This window comes from Paramormyrops kingsleyae, chromosome 3 (genome assembly GCF_048594095.1).
Source record: "Paramormyrops kingsleyae isolate MSU_618 chromosome 3, PKINGS_0.4, whole genome shotgun sequence".
Taxonomy (NCBI): domain Eukaryota; kingdom Metazoa; phylum Chordata; class Actinopteri; order Osteoglossiformes; family Mormyridae; genus Paramormyrops; species Paramormyrops kingsleyae.
The window spans coordinates 15893323-15910005 of record NC_132799.1 but is presented as its reverse complement, the minus strand read 5'-3'; the positions used below and the strand labels follow the sequence as shown (position 1 = coordinate 15910005).

The 16683-nt window shown below is 42.1% G+C and overlaps 1 protein-coding gene and 1 long non-coding RNA gene across 4 annotated transcripts in view; one reads left to right on the top strand and one right to left on the bottom strand.

Annotated features, from left to right (window-relative positions):
* The first annotated feature begins 1308 nt into the window (after positions 1–1308).
* The window catches only part of ppm1ba (protein phosphatase, Mg2+/Mn2+ dependent, 1Ba), a 45226-nt gene continuing 29851 nt past the window's right edge, over positions 1309–16683 (top strand). The window contains exon 1 of one of the 3 annotated variants that reach the window (XM_023804396.2): positions 1309–1394. The gene's annotated coding sequence lies outside the window, so the exon portion shown is untranslated. Of the gene's footprint in view, positions 1723–8738; positions 8940–16683 lie in introns of those variants that run through there. The other 2 variants (XM_023804395.2, XM_023804398.2) reach the window with 2 other exon arrangements.
* On the bottom strand, positions 12023–14803 carry LOC140588187 (uncharacterized). Its single transcript, XR_011989503.1, has 2 exons — positions 13193–14803; positions 12023–12911 (listed from the first exon to the last, which is right to left on the bottom strand). It is a non-coding gene; the product is annotated as an uncharacterized lncRNA (long non-coding RNA).

Here is a 16683-nt window from a genome sequence, read left to right as displayed (position 1 = left end):
TTTATGGACACAGGTGACCACAAGGTCCAGGCCCCAGGAAAACCGTGATGGTTCTGGCACAGGAAATTAGTTAGTTTGTCCCTGCTTTTGAGGGTGAACGAGGTCATTTTATATAGAATACTGGGTAGATAGGTTAATAACCAGGCTATTATTAAGTATGGGTTGCAGAGCAACACGTGTTAAATATGCCATTATGTAAGAGTCCCACACTTAAACACAGTAATGTACATATATTTGACCATCTTTCACATACCCATAGGGAACCATCAGTACTTGAATTTTCCATAAATGGAAATATGTGTTCAATATCTTACAGAATTACTAACAGACATTGTGGCCAAACTGGGTGTCAGCATACTGTTTTTTAATATAAAGTATATTATGTATGATATTGCTCTGGAAAATAATGAATTATAATAAGTTTTAGATGCTATATAATAACATATATATGCAGATGTCTTGAAACAGACGGGAACGCACCGATGTTTTCTTTTTTCTGCCCAATGATCTTTTAGAATACATGGAGAAGGATTCAAAACGTGTTTTGTTTCAGGCAATGACGTAATGCCTCGTGCTCATTGGTTGACGGTGATTTCACAGAAATCAACATCCGGGAAAGTGGTGCAGCTGGCTCGGATTGCAGCAAGGGATCGCAAGGTCGATTTGCAGTCTATCATTTCCCATCTCAAAAAAACGTATTAAAATCAATTCAATAAAAACAGTCCTTAAGACCATCTGTTAGGTTTCTTGACTCAATACATGGATTACTGCCTGACAACAAAGTGACCGGCCAGAGAATTATCGCTAGATATCTGCTACGCAGTAAAAAAAAAAAAAAAAAAAAAGGCCTGCGCAACATTTTGACTGTTGCGGTCGCTATGGTATATTTATAATAACGGCATACCGAGCCACGATACCCTTTAAACAACTATCACAATGTATACAAATAACCAATTCTGGGTAAAGGACACCTCTTTAACTCGCGCACCACTCATCCGTCTGAACAACAAAACATAACAACTTAGATATTTGCCGAGATACTCCCAAAACCAATCACATAAAAAAGAATATGGGCGTGTTCCAGACGTCACATGTGACAAAAACTACAGCGTTTTCTCACTGACGCTTAACGGCTGATTGACATTGCGGAAAACCAGTCCACAATGGTTTGTATTGTCATCACGCCAATACTATTGGCATGGAGGATGGGCTAGCGCTTAAGTTGACCGGCAGGTGCAATACCCAATGGCCCTGCGTCTATTTAGCACCTGCTGGCCAATGACCGGCGGGAATAGAAAAGGCGATCCCTCCTCTTGATTTGGCCGTTAAGCTGAGCGAGAACTGTAGACCTTCAATGGAGGAGCGAACGTCATCTGCTTGTAACATTTAGCTAGGTAGCAAATTCAAATTTATTTTATGTTGTTTTTTCCGCATTTTGAGGCTCCCCACCACCCCCCGACAAATTGACCATTCGTGTTCGTCGATAGTGCCGACTAGTCGACCGAGCGTCAAACATGTACGAAAATTGTCACAACCAAAGTAGAGAACTGTTAAGAGTGGACTCGCTCGTGTGAAACCCAATCTCGATAGCTAGCATATTAGCTAGCTAGCAGGCTAGCTGGCTAGCTGTAGAGGGAAAACAGCACATTCGTTACATTAAAAAATTCTATCCCCACACCCTGGAGTGGCGTTTGGAGGTGCGTTAGTTTCAACCCTGAAAACGTAAGTACTGTTTAATTCGGGCATAAAACAAAATATTCGAAGCGATATTTGATTTGGAAATATGCTAGCTGGCTAGCTGCATAGCCAGGTATCTCAGTGTATGTATGTGTAAGTGTGTTTCTGCCCCGGTTCTGTAGCTAACGCGGCTAGGTCGATACAGGACGCTTCGCTAATGTAGCGCGGCCTCACATACGTCCACTCACGCTGGATAAAAACCTTTAAGTTCATTTAATACGTTTTAATGAACCCGTCACGGAACGACAGTCCGCCAGCGCTGCTGTTTTTGGGGAGGTGATGGCCGATCGACGCTCACCCAGCTCACCATATTGATTTCGGTGTTCGGAGCTGGTATAGCAGTCTAGAAACCCGTTTACGGTTACGCGGGTAGAGGGTGAGGGGAGACAAATAAAGCCCGTTCGGGTCTGGAGTGGCGTTCAACACGTTATGTAATGTCCTATTGTTTGTAGCGTGAGGGTGAAAGGCGTAGTGTCACTTCTAGGCAGCGCACTCTGGAGGGTGACAGCGTTTGTCACGACGCGCTGCTTGGGGAAATGAATGCGCGTCCTCTTTTAAACGTGATCGTGGGTTTCGACATGGCGTTGTCAGTTTGGGCTTGTGTGTGTATGTGTCCTCTTTTTGGGAGGAGGAGGAGGGGGCGGCTTTCTTTGCTGGTAATAACAGGACACACTGGAAAAGCTCTGGCTGATGCAGGTAGTTTTCAGTGCGCCCCTCAGTACCTCCCCTTGCTCTCTATATTTAGCCAAACCTCCAAGGTTTAAGCCTAACATACGAGTCCTGTCGGTGCACAGAAGGTTTCCATGTATATTTAATAATTTATTACCTATAAAACTGCATTGGTGGCATTGGTGGCAGTCCTGCATGTAACCTGGCGGTAGCTCGGCCGAACCACGTGACCGTCGTTACTCAACGAGATTACTCGTTGGTAAAAGTGCACGATGCGTTTGAGTCATGTCGGTTTAGTGGTTGTGCAGCTAGCACGTTTGGTGAATTGCCTATTACGACAGCTGCAAATTGCAACACTTTTCTTAGCTTCGGATATGTAATTTAAAATGGGGGAGCTCCGCAGGTTTTTTTAGATCAACTTTCCAGGGAAGTAACGTGGTTTCTCAGCTTGAGGGACGTCAAATTGTTGACATAAGGTTGTAAACCGTGTTATTTTTGATTGTGTTTTACGATTTTGACTGCTTTTTATGCTGAAAGAAACCCATAAGTTTATATTTGTGAGACATTAGGGACACTCTTTCAGTGTGTCAGTGTCATTTTCAACTAGCCAAATTTGAAATTGAGATAAACAGAGAAGGAAACGCAGCAGAAGGAAAGTCTAGAGTAAATGTATGTTGACAGCCATTGGATGTAATGTTGAATCTGCCTGTCTCTGGTATAACTGACTCGTATATGCTTTGGCACACCCATCCGCCCACATATAGCGATTGAGGTAACAGCAAAATTGAGTTTTGTGAGTCCTGTCTCATCTCTGGACTGCATCTGTGTTCCTTGGCCCCTGTTATTTTGTGCTGCTCTCTCCAGCTTATAGGCAGAACCAGGGTCACTGGGCTTGACCATTTCATGTATTTAGTTAGATAAGTGAAGTTTTATGGGCTGGGCAATGAGAGGAGGAGTATGTAGGTCAGTTTCCCTTGAGCTGTAGGTTGACAGCTGATTTTCTGAAAATGATTGCATTTCAGATATAGCTCCATATCCAGAGAAAAGCATTGTTAGTTATGTTACATATTTTATTATTATTAAATTGTAGTGCCGGTGTTTAATTTTGATTATTGCCTCTTGTCTTCTAAAATGTGTTGTGTACTTAAAGCTCTTTGTGCACTTGTGCAGGTTGAGTATTTGGAGCAGTGTGTGGTTCAGTGGGTTAGGACTCTGTGCCCGTGAATGGAAGGTCACCAGTTCAAATCCCGTGGTTGGAAAAATGATTTCACAGTTGGGCCCTTGAGCACGATCTTTAACTGCTATTTCTCCAGGCATTTGCAGACCCTACTTTCTGAATTGTACATCACTTTCAATAAAAGTGTCTGCAAAATAAATGTAAATGCGTTTAACAGATTTGGAAACTTGTTTCTTTGTAGTTAAAGCTCTTTGGTCAAGCCAGCAGTTAGTCTAGATGGTCATTGTGCTCTTCATTTTTCCAAACTAGTGACTGTGGAATGACCTCAGAGGTATAGTTTGATAGAATTCCCTCAGAATTTGGAGGTTTACTTGAGAAGGGCTACTTGCACCATACCATCCGAGCTGGGGGTCATGGAAAATGGGCCCGAGCACTGGACTCGGGTTTGTCTGGCCTTCTTGCTGGCACTGAAGCGTTACAAGGGCATTACTGTAACTACCACTGTCAGGTTATGGCATAGGGTGCACAGCTATCTATGGTGTAGATTTTACACAGAATTAAAAATCAGCTTTTACATGGATGTTCACCAAACAACTAAGATTTCGGGGAGGCTGCTGTACCACAGCCTAGCTGAGGCTGCTGTATCTATTTCAGAAAGCCAGTAGTGTGGGAGAAATGGATTCTTTAACGGTATATCTGAGTAGCATCCATGTTGATGTTACCTGAATCTCTTTCACCTCTATTATTAAATGATTTGAGTAACTGGATGCCAAATGGCAATCTGGGTATGTATGTTGTCATTTTGAGAATGGCTGAAATGTAAAGCGGTAATTGATATTAGCTGGTGTTAAAAAAGGAAGGTATTCTGAGACCTGCTCTAAGTGGTAAAGGCTCTTTCAGGTGTGCACTGTTGGATTCTGCCTCGCTTTTTGTGGAGCTCTTCTACCCCAGCTTTTCTGAGGGAAGTTATTCTGATCAGAAATGGTGGTTATCAATTTTTCTCTTTCCTGTTGTGTCTCTGCAAAATGTTCTTGTACTCTGCAGAATGTCAGGATGCAGAAAGAGCGTGAGCATAGGGGGGAAGAAAAATGAGGGAAAGGCTGACTTGCTGTCAGCATAGTGGAATGGAAGCAGGTCTGTTCACCACAGTTGAACCCAGCGACTGTCTTCAGCATGACTCTGGGAGATGCTGACATTGCAGACATGGTCTGATGCCTCGCGCGTGGGAAGTGCTGGCGGGTGGCATAGTTGTTCTGAAATGTCAACATTAATGGCTGAAATTCAAGGTTCATGTGTGTCTATAAGCGAGGATGCAATGCACGGCCAGATGAATATTCCAGTGGTAGAAAATATAGCATGAAATCTGACGGGTCTGGCATTTGTTTCCATGTAAGAAGTCGATTTACCTTTCCAGTGAGGAGCTTAGTTTTGACTGACATGCCAGATCCCAGTCCCAAGGCCATGACTGTTTGGCCTTCTTCTATTGTGACAGGCACCACATATTTCCATCCCAGTGTATTTTGAGTGTCTACGTCTATGGCTCATTCTTAATGACTGCGATAATTGAGTGTGAGAGTAATTAAAAAGCTGCCCTCTCTCAACTTCTTCCGACAGAAACGGAGGATGCTCTTCAACTTCACATCACATCTTTCTGTGCTTATTGTCTAGCAGTGGAGCATATTTTATTTGATTCACTTCAAAATCTGAAATGACTGAGGTCCGCCTTCCCTTTGTTCATTAATCTGCTTTTCTTCCTTCTAGATTTTGATTTTCATTCCCTGTGACCCAGCATTCTCGGTAGAGAAAGTGAGGCTTTGTTATGCTTTACCTGGAAGATACATGATGTGTGTGTGTGTGTGTGTGTGTGTGTGTATATATATATATTTATATATATATATATATATATATCTTTCTCTCTATCTATCTATATATCGTCGCTGTCCAGAGAACCATGTGTGTCCACTTTTGACTTTTATCTATAGTTGCACTAGACCCATTATTCAGTCTACTGGCACCACTTGACATCTAATTTACCAATGAAAAGATGTTTTACGAAGTCATCTATTTAACTAGTATCTCCTTTTGATGCCAAAAGTTTCCATCAAAGCTGTGTACCTCCCACCCCTTGTTTGGAAGACCATCAACTAGGGGTGCAAGATTACGCGCAAAATATGAATTGAGATTTTTTTTTCTTCATTCATTTGGGATCAAGATTTTCTTTCACGATTCTTGAGCAGTACATTTTGTTGTAGTAATAATAATAATAATAATGATTACTACTACTACAACAACAATTGTTGTTTTTTTTATTATTTTTATTATAATGCTGTGAGGATGGGTCCTGATCGCTCTCTGCCACCATGCTCCCTCAACTGGTCACATTTACTACGGTACCGACAGCCGTCTGATTACCAAGCATTATCCTGAGCCTCTTCTTCCCCAACCGCTTTTACTGATTTGTGGTTAGGGATGAGTATTTCTCCTGAACCCCAGCCCGCTAAGTGTTTGTGTCCTGTTGCCCTTCTTAGCATTTGTGCTTGTTCCAATATCCCGCACCTGACTCTACCTTCACTTTACAACCTTAGCAACCTTTGCAACCTGCATCTTTGATACAGATTCTTGTTTAGTGTTTTGGCTACCTGTTTGCTCTCCATGCGGGTCCCCTGTTCCTGATCTGTCCTTTGACATATACAAACTTGGTAAGTCACACGTCCAGCACCCCCGTATTAGACAAAAACATATCGGTTATCAGTAGTGATTCACCTATAAGGAAATTTCTGACTTTATTTTGAAAACTGACACCTATACTACTACTGATCGTTTGGGACACTCTGCTTAAGTTAAAGGGACACTGCACCCAAATACATAAAAAATACATATTGTTTGGTAAGAAAACACCAACTGTGGCATACAACTGTCCTAGAGCCCTATATTTTATGACATATACATCTTTTATGTTTATAACATTTATAACAGAAGCACTGATCATCAATTGTGATAAAACTGCATAATATTCTAATATAGTATTTTGAGTTAGCATTTTCTGCACTGAATTTTCTTTTGCTATCAAATACTTGCATTACTGACAGACTAACAATATTCAGCAATAGTGCAGCCTTTATTGGAACAGATTTGTTTTTGAGAAACTTCATACTCTTCACTGTCTTGCCTTAAGGTGAGCAATCAAATTTGCTTTGAAATGTTTTAGTAGGTTCTCATGAAATTTTAGCAGGGCAATGTTTGCACAATGCATTTCCAACATTTTTGCTAACATTAAAATAATTCCATACAGCATACATTTTTCTAACTGTAGTATGCAGTTGTGCGAAGCAATATGGGTCACCATTTTAAAGGGACTGTAAATATCGGCTCGTTTTTAACCCTTGGCCGATACTGATAGTTGGCCTATACCCATGGAGTATGTCTAGTTATCAGTACTGGTCAAAATTTCCACATTGATGAATCACTGACAATATGATTGTTATTGAAGTGGGGCTGTTGAATAAACTTTGCCGGATAGAAAGAGTGCTGTAATTTAATGATCTTGCTTAAGGAGAAAAAGGGAGCAGCAGAATCATTGTCATGTAAGAATGAAATTGCATAGGGACTGAGGAATCAAGATTATGATTCAGCCCTTGAATGAGATTGCATAGAGGTATGAATCAAGATTGCAATTGAGTAACGATTGCTTGTGTAGCCCTAGCATCAACTAATTTACCTCAGCTGGTAGCTGACATCTGAAACCAGAAGAAAGTTTGCCCTGCATTTTGTTTGTCGGATACCACTGTCAAGGTAAAGTAACAGCCTAAGCTTTTTTGTTTAAAAACAGCATTTATGTTTGTACTAGTTAACATTTACATTCATGATGGTCATTCATATGGATTATATAGTATCGCATATTTTGACAACTCAACTTTAATATCTAGATTAAATAGTAACACAAAGCTCTGATTGTGTCCAATTATTTAGACTAGCTGCCAATAACCTACAGAGTTCTTGAAATATAGTGAACTGGGTGACAACGCTTGGACTAACCATGTGCCATTGGAATTCATGTTGATTAAACCACGTGAATCCACTTAAAACATTAAACCGTTCACTAACTGCTGTGTAAAGATAGGTTTCTATTTGTGGTGCTAAGGGTGTCTCATTACGTTGTTTTAGGTTTATTTTATAAAGTAATTTCAGAGAAAATGCATTTTTTTTATGCTCTTGAAAAATTGGATTTATGCAGATGACTGTTTTTCATTGGACAGTGATGTATGTGTTTTTTTTTTTCCCCCAATTATGTGTTTTGGGAAGCTTTTGTCATATGCCTAAGCAGCCATCAGATATGTCAGATTATGCAGTGGGCCAGGCTAATGATAGTCAAGATGTTGCATTCATTTGAGATAATGTCAAATGTATTCTTTGCCTGAATATGTACTGCCATTTTCCAGTCTTTCTGTCATTAGGGATCTTTAATGTTAGGTTGTTCTGTGTCATGGTTGGGCAGATTGCTTTCCTCACTTTTTAGTTCAGGATCTCTGCACCATTTTCCATGGTGGAAGGGCAGTCGGGGGATTGGGGGCAGAGCCAATGGTATGCGTATCCCATGTGTTAAATGCGTCCTGCATTTTTTCCTCGGGGTCGCTGTCAAAAAATGTGACTCCAGTTGAAATGACCTGCTGTGTGGCAGTTGTTCAGTTGTTTAACTGCCTAGACGATTAACGTTTAGATGATGATGATGTGATTCACTCAGAGAACAGCCCAGACTGCCTTGCTGTGCCCACCGGGCCCAAGCTTCTATTTTACTGTGGGTGATGTCATTTGTGTGTGTGGGTGATGTCATTTGTGTGTGTGTGTGTGTGTGTGTGTGTGTGTGTGTGTGTGTGTGTGTGTGTGTGTGTGTGTGATCGGTGGTTGCGTATGTTCTGTATAGCCTGTCAGGTACATATAACACAGTCCTTAGTTTACCTCTTACTACTTTTTAAAACTGGATAGTAGGTGTGCAATACACAGGGTCTCTTTAGAAGATGTCTACGGAGTGAGGAGGTGTTTGCAGTGAGCGTTAAGTCGTGAGGTATTTAGAGATCATTGCTGTTTCGAATATAATCGGATTGTTGGGTCAGATGACCTTTTTGGTGACACTCCCTGTTGGCCAAATTGAGTTTGAGTGCTCCTCCTCCAGCTTTCTCCCATACTGCCCGTCGGCACTGTGAGCATTGACGTGAGGGCTCGGAATAACTCCTGCGAGGGTGTCGAGTGCCGGGTCACTGATAACTAAGGGGGGCGAAAGCATCAGTTTAGAGAAGGGAAGTGCAGGTCACGAGTTGTTTTGGGACACTTGCTCCCCTCTACAGGTGTGTCTGACCAGGTGAGAAATACGTGTGATTATTTAGCCACTAATGGCTTGACACTTTTAGTGGGTTACTGCTGTTCTGTGTCTCTGTATCAGCTGTGTTAAAAAGGCAGTAATCCAAGTCAGAACCATCCAGGGGCAATACAATTTATATTTCTGCCTAAGCAGTACAGATTGATATGAGATTCATTCATTTAACTTTTTTTCATTCCACTCGTGTAAAACCTGCTGGATGCTTATGCAGCACACTGAGCTCTTGTGGTGTGGACTTCTGTTTCTCATGGATTTTGCACTATAGGGAGCGGATCCCCCATGGAGTGGGTGATGGGCACATGTACAGAGGGGATGTAAACAGGGACACATGGCCTCATGCCAGATGTCCTGGCAACATTGTTCCCGTGTGCGGCTTTGTGGCCTGAGACGGTCATTGATTTACTACTCCCGTTGCCGTAAGTGAAGTCCTAGCTAACTGAATGTTTTACTTTGTGTTTTACTCTGTTTATTAATTCTTACTATTACCAGATTCACTAGTTTGCTCATGAGTTGCTTGGATTTTTATTAAGGTTTTCAGCTTATTTATGTATGTCTTGGTGTTGATTTAAATCAGACAACAAACCCAGCAATGTCATGAAGTTTTTTCCTGTGTTATACAACTTTCTGTGTACCCAAGATTGAAACTGCTGATATATGGTGTTGAAAGCCAGTGAAGTCACACGCCTGTGTGTTGCTTATTGTAATCCATTTTTCCCATTGTCTGCCCACTTGATTATGAGCTGTAAATCAAAATGAGTTTGATTACCCTCTTCTTTTGTGCTGCAAACAGGCGATCGTTGATGTTTGCATTTCTTGTTTGACATTCTCGTGGATATCGGTTTATCCCGAGTGGGTGAGCATTGACTGTCTCTGCTTAAATCAATACTGTCAGAGAAGAACCATCTAACTGGCCCTGTTAAGCTGACCCTAGAGGTTTGAATAGCTCAGAGCTCAGTTCCACTTGTGAGACTACCACACAGACCCAGGCCCTCTAAAAGGGAGTATTGTTTTTTCTGTTACAACTGTTGATTTTCCTTTTTTGTGCTGGAATAACATTCCAGCAGAAGGCTGCACAAGCCGCCAGCTGAAGCCCTTCCAGGTTTCTGTACGGGAGAGGGATCATAGCAGCTTCCAGCCTTGGAAAAGCCTGGGAAAACCGCAGCCCCTGCCCATGGCCATGTGTGCGCGGGCTTGCTTTTCCAAGGGTTTGCGCATTTTCATTTCCGAGGATGGAATGGTGATCTCCAAGCCTTTTGTCATCAAAATTATGTTATGTGGGGCTCGCTTGAAGGCGCTAGAAAGGTTAACCTCTTAGTCTTTGTACCACCCACCTGACAAAATGGGGGAGCAGTGCAGGGTAATGCTAATGTGTTCCAGCAGCATGATTGTCTGAAGGAGCGCAGGGTCACACATGCTTTGGCAGGAGTAATTGCATGGTACCCAGGGCATGTAGAAAGCTCATTCTCCGTCTGGTCATCTGCTTTGGAACCACAGATGTGACCTTGATATGGAAGAGAGAATAACATGAGGGAAATCCCATGAATTGTGTTTTTAAAATGTCATTAATGGCAAAGAATATAACTGATTTCACCATCTCCTGTCACAGCGAGGGAACTCTTCAATGGCTGGTCTGCTGCACCATGTACATCGTAAGTTAGCTAAATGAGATACTCTGTATGTGGTGCCTGGACATTCTAATAATTAGTTGGAAAACTGAGTTGCTGTGTCTCATTCATGCAATCATTTCTCCACAGTGGAAGGTCACCTGCCTTTCACGGCCAGTGTTGGGTCACTGTGGCCATGGTAACCCTGGTGTAGACATGTTTTGCTACGCATGACTACCTGTGCTCCATCCTCTGTCTTGCTTACATGAAGGGTAACCAGCCGAGCAGAAGTGCATTTAGTGTTCCCTTAGTTAGTTAATACTAATAAATAATGCTCTATTCTGCTCAGAGAATCATATTGAAGTCCACAGTATGGAGACCCAAACGATTATCTTGATGTTCTAGTTCCTAAAGAGTTCAATGAATAAATGTCTCTGATGCATGCTCTGCCCTTGAAGGGCAGCAAACTGATGGACAGCCATTCACGATAAAATGGAATGGCAGAAAGACTTCAGTCTTGTAAGAGCAACTGAATGATAGATCAGCATCTTGATCCATTTATCACCTAAGCTGTAGTAGTTATGCCTGGTGTGATTGACTCAGGATAACAGAAGACGCAGGAGGTTTAGTTGCATCTGTGGCCTTTCCATCTAAAGTGTGCTGATGTGTGAAGCTGGTCAAGAAGAGAGAGTAACCCAATAGTAGGGTTGGCCCTTTTCTCATGCCACTGAGACATATAGAATTTGTTTCCTGTAATATAGTTTCTTGACTGATGTCGGCATGCACAGCAGCTGTACATTCGGTGCGGGTTGGTCTTGTCCCTGTGTCTGTTGTGATCTGGCAGCTCTAAGAAGCTGAGGACTAGTGATTTTGCACTGGCAGTGTTTGTGTTTAAAGGTCTTCGTGTGTGTCTGGTGCTTTTCGTCCAGCAAATCTTGTGTGTCTGTGTCCTAGCGTGGATGTGGGGTCTGTGTTCTCGTTGGTCTCAAAATTCCTGAACCATAGGGACACACTTGCTTTGTACTTTTAAATTTGTTGTTTCTATTAAAATGTGTGTGTGTTCCCATTCTGTAGAAAACAATTGAAGAGTGGTCCTGCAAATGTTGCAAATGAAGAGCCAGTGTGGCAAGACATACCAACTCACCAAATGTTGGTGAGTGGGAGCTGTGCGGTTGCCCCCATGGCCTGTGTTGGTCAAGGTATTAGATATTCTAGCACTTGCCTGGGCTGTGATCCTAAATCCCATCACAGTCTTGCACTACTTAGAATGGGATAGTGGTTCGTGCTAGGGCTGTGTATTGGCAAGGGCCTCACGATACGATACGTATCACGATACATGGGTCACGATACGATATATCGCGATATATTGCGATACAATACATATTGTGATATATTGCAATAGTTTGTATTAGTATATGTGTGTCACATTATATTGACAACTTGATAAAGTAGGCAGACGAATTAAAATTCCAATTCCAATTTATTTTCCATCCATTCCAATTCCAAGTTAGAACGGCACAGTGTGATTGAAGTCCATATTGTTATTAAACACTTAACTTAACACTTAAACATTCAACTAAAATGTATATGCCACTAAAGTTACATATAAATTAAATAAACAATTTATAAAACTAAAATAGTAAGTGGCAAAAAAATTAAAGTGCATCAAGTAAACATAAAACTGGAACAAAATGCTCTAATATGAGGTATTCATTGTCACCAAACTGTTAGACCAAAAACGATCTTTTGCCTCCAAACTATTAGAAACTTAAGTGTCTAAAATATTTTGATAACTAATAAATGATTACATATTAACATTGAATGTAAGTAAATGTACCATTCCTGAGTGACTGTAGAACCATCTGAAGTTAACAACAACAAGCAGGATACAATAGCAGGCCTACTTTAGATTTTTGCTCAGGAACAGAATTTGATCAACATGTTTTGGGCTAAGTGCACTCCTCTGTGCTGTGATTATGTCCCCTGCGGTAGAGAAAACTCTCTCTGAGGAGACACTCGTGCCCGGGATACATAGGTATCTTTTTGCAAGGTGTGACAAGAGTGGATACTCGTTTTGGTGCTGCTTCCACCAGTCCAGTGGATTGGCTCCAGTAAGTGACAGGGGTGCTGCTTCCTTGTATTTTTTCATCTCCTCCTCTGCCAGTTCATGTGTGGTTTTTCTCAGTGAGGGTCTCACTGCACCATATGTTTGTCCAAGTAGATCAGCTAAAGTAAAAGAATCTCTGGGTCTCTTGGATGGGATGTCCTCTTGCACAGGACCTTGAACATCCACCACCTCTGGCACCACATCTGCATTAGTCTCTCTTGCCTCCACTCCAGTCTCTCTCTGCTGGAAAAAAACAACAAAAAACCCCACCAAAATTAGCTTTGATTTTATGGAAATTAAGGAAACAAAAAATAGTCCCAAATAAGAACAGTGACAATTCTAGGTCATTAAGTTTCCATGTAATATATATATATTTATGTTGTTGTTAACTAATTTATCTTACATTTAAAAATAAATATCTTACATTTTAATATATCATGTTTTTTAATGTGAAAATGTGAACAGATATATATTTTTGCTTGTCTAACTGACAATGAATTCTAATGTTTATTGGCAAAGCTTACCTGGCACCTTGCAGCTTCTGCAATGACTCTCACATAGATGTCCTGGCGTTTGTCATCAGACAGGAAGGGCAAAGCCTTAAATCTGGGATCCATAGCTGAGGCCACATAAAGAATATCTTTCTGCTCATCATCCAAGTATCTCTTGTTTAGATCCAGGCATATAGCAGATTTAATTTCTTTTATCATGGTGGACTCACTGGGGCTCTCTTGTAGATCATGGATCATCTGGGCATGGAGTGGTGCCACAAGTGATAGGGTTGCGGTGCTCTCCTCTGACAAGACAAGCGTAGCTACCTTCATAGGTTTCAGAGCGCTGACAATTTCTTCTGCAGATGTTATGTCCGAATCATTGAGTGTGCAGAGGTCCTTCTCAGTCTTCCTCACTTCACCTGAGAGGAGGGCTGCACAAATGGCTGGCTGCTGCTCCAGAAACCGCTGCAGCATGTCAAAAGCACTATTCCACCTCGTAACTACGTCAGTCATAAGTTTGTGTTCAGGCAGCTGTAGTAGCTTTTGTTTTTGCTGCAGTACGTGGCTGGCTGTAGTGCTGCGTCTAAAAAAACTGGTTATGCGTCTCACTCTTCCAAGTAGACGCGCGACTGATGGGAGCTTCAGTGCACGCTGTGAAGCTAAATTGATGGCATGCGCGAAACATTTTACATGCAACATGCCGGCCAGCTGTGCTGCTACAGTCATGTTTGACGCGTTGTCTGTTACGACGACAGGGTCCTTCCATTTTATGTCCCATTCCTCCAATGCAGTTTTCAGTAACTCTGCAATGTTACTGCCAGTATGGCTCTCATGCATTGCTCGTGTCTGCAAAACATGTGAAACGAGTTCCCACTCATCTGAAATGTAATGTGACGTAATCGTAACGTACGACTCAGTTGCTCTGGAGGTCCATGCATCGCACGTCAGAGCCACTCTTTCTGCCGAGGCAAGCGATGTTTTGACATGTAGCTTTACCTCTTCGTAAATTGTGGGCACTGCTACGTCCGTTATGTGTCTGCGAGTGGGGATCATGTAGCGCGGCTCCATAGTATTCACCATATGCCTGAAGCCGGCATTTTCAACCACACTATACGGCCGCAAATCCTTACAAATGAAATGCACAACTGATTCCGTTATCTTCTTTGCGCGAGCTGAGGTAGACGGAAGTTTGTTAGTGATGTTATCCAGTGTAGTTTGCCTTAAATCAAGAGGTTTCGGCTGAGGTCGCAGTGCCGCTAATTCATCTGCGTGGTGTCTTGTTAAGTGATAACGCAAGTTCGTAGTGTTTCCTGAATATTTTAAGATAGATTTGCAAAGCTTACAAATGACATTTGTTTTGTCTAATTCGGTACTCCCTGGTATCGTATTGAAACCGAAATGCAGCCACACGTCAGCTCTAAAAGCTGGAGGCGTTTTTAAATTGTCCGCCATGCTCACTCATGTCTTGCTTACTTCTGATATCGTACTGCTTAGTGTTTTGTTGATAGCGAGTTAGCGACATCTATTGGAGCGGAGGAGGAGTTTTTTTGGCACAACTTGGATCGATACTTGAGGTTTGACTATCGATACACTATCGTAAAAGAAATTATCACGATAGTTAGATGTATCGATATTTTTGCACAGCCCTAGTTCGTGCTGAGACCAGCGGAAATGTTCGGGAATGCCGAAGGATTTGTGTCAGGGAGATGGGACGTTTTTTGGAGCACTAAGCTCTCCCACATGCCTTGAATCTGTTACGGCAGCTGAACGCTCTTCAGAACTTCAGCCAGAATACACCCAGAAAGGAGTGCAGAGAAATCAGAGTTTTGCAGGGTGCAAATACCCTGAGCTACAGAGGAGAGAGAGGGAGGTCCCACCTATTTCTGAACGCTGCCAACTGCTGCCGCCGGGCCATGATCCCAGAGATGGCAGACAGGAGAAAATTTCAGGTTGATGCTCTGGAGAGTGGAAAAGCCCCCCTCTTTCCATTCGCCCATCCTTTGCAGGTTCTCTGTGTGAAATTTTCCTTGTATGGGCTGAGAGTCTGGTTGTGGGGCTGAGGGCAGTCCATTCCCCGTCCCAGACTGGCATGGCGCTACAATCAACTTGGTTGCACTGAATGAAATAAATGCGTGTTTGGAGAGGAGCACTTGGAGTAGCTTGGCAACGATATGCTGTTTATTTTATTTTTAGAATGGAGCATCGTTTCTCTGGCACGCCCGTTAAAACCATGGGTATAAGTCATAAATGAATGCCTGTGGATGAGCAATTCCACATGGGAAGGGTCTGGTTTGTTCCTTTGTGGGATAGGTCACCTAACCTTCCCACCTTGAGCCAGCATCTGATGTGGCCCTTGAGCTGCTTACTGTTCACTGAAGTCTGGTTTGTGTGGCAGTGCTTCTGGTCATTGGCTCTAAACCCTGGTCCATCCACTACAGTACCGCTGCCAGCCCTCATGTCCAGTGTGACACCTCCCCCCCCCCCCCGACTACCCTTTCCAGTAGTGACAAAATGGAGGTCAGCCTTTTGTTTTTTACGATGCCTTGGGCACGTCATAAAAGGGGGACATGGGGAGGGAGGTATCAGCAGCTGAACCTCCTCTGGCTGCCAGTTGAATCGCTGTGCAGCTGCTGCTCTGACACAGACCCCCTGCTGTTGCTTATCCAGGTCTTTTTACAGACCTTTTTTTGGTCTCTGAGGCAGAGTTGCTAGGTTGTTTTTTTTGCTTGACCCAGAGATCTTGAACTCCAGCTTCAACTTGTGGCCTCTGTTGTCTAACAGGTGTAAGCATCTGTTTCATTTTTAATTTAAATCAGATAGAAATAGTTCCAGGTTGAATCAGCTCGGACGTATCACTGTCTGAGGTTCTAAAATCATTATTGATTGATCTCATTCCCTATTTCAGAATCAGATCGCTCTTGCTTTACGAAGGTTTGACTTGGGATACTTCAGTATTATGATGGTGTGATAACAATGCACATTAACTAGTCATCAAAATTTGAATATTGATCTGTTCAGGCTAGCAATATGCTGTATGAGACTTTCTAATGATACCGGGTGATAGCTGCATCCATCCATCCACGCTTCCAATGTCTAGCGATCGTGAGTGTAAATATCTCATACAGTGTTTAACAACGTATCTTAGTGTTTTTTTCCTGTTTTAATAAATATGTACCTATTCAGTGACATTTACGTGTCATTCATATTTGACTTAGCATTAGGGCTGCTACTGACAACTAATTTTCTATAGATTATTCTATCAACTTTTTTGTCGGTTTTAATCTAAATGATTAATTTTCCTCCAGAAACTCAACTTGACCATTTAAGTTAATTTTATTTTGACTTAATCCGTTCAGAACTCCGGATCGAATCCTAAAAAGTTTGAGTTCTGATCGAATTTTCCCCATAAGAAATAATGGAAAACCAATTAATTGGTTACCGGCCCCCAAAAATTGCACCTAAATATGTTTAAACACAAAATGAACTGAATAAAACAAGAGCATATACTGTACTAAACGCAT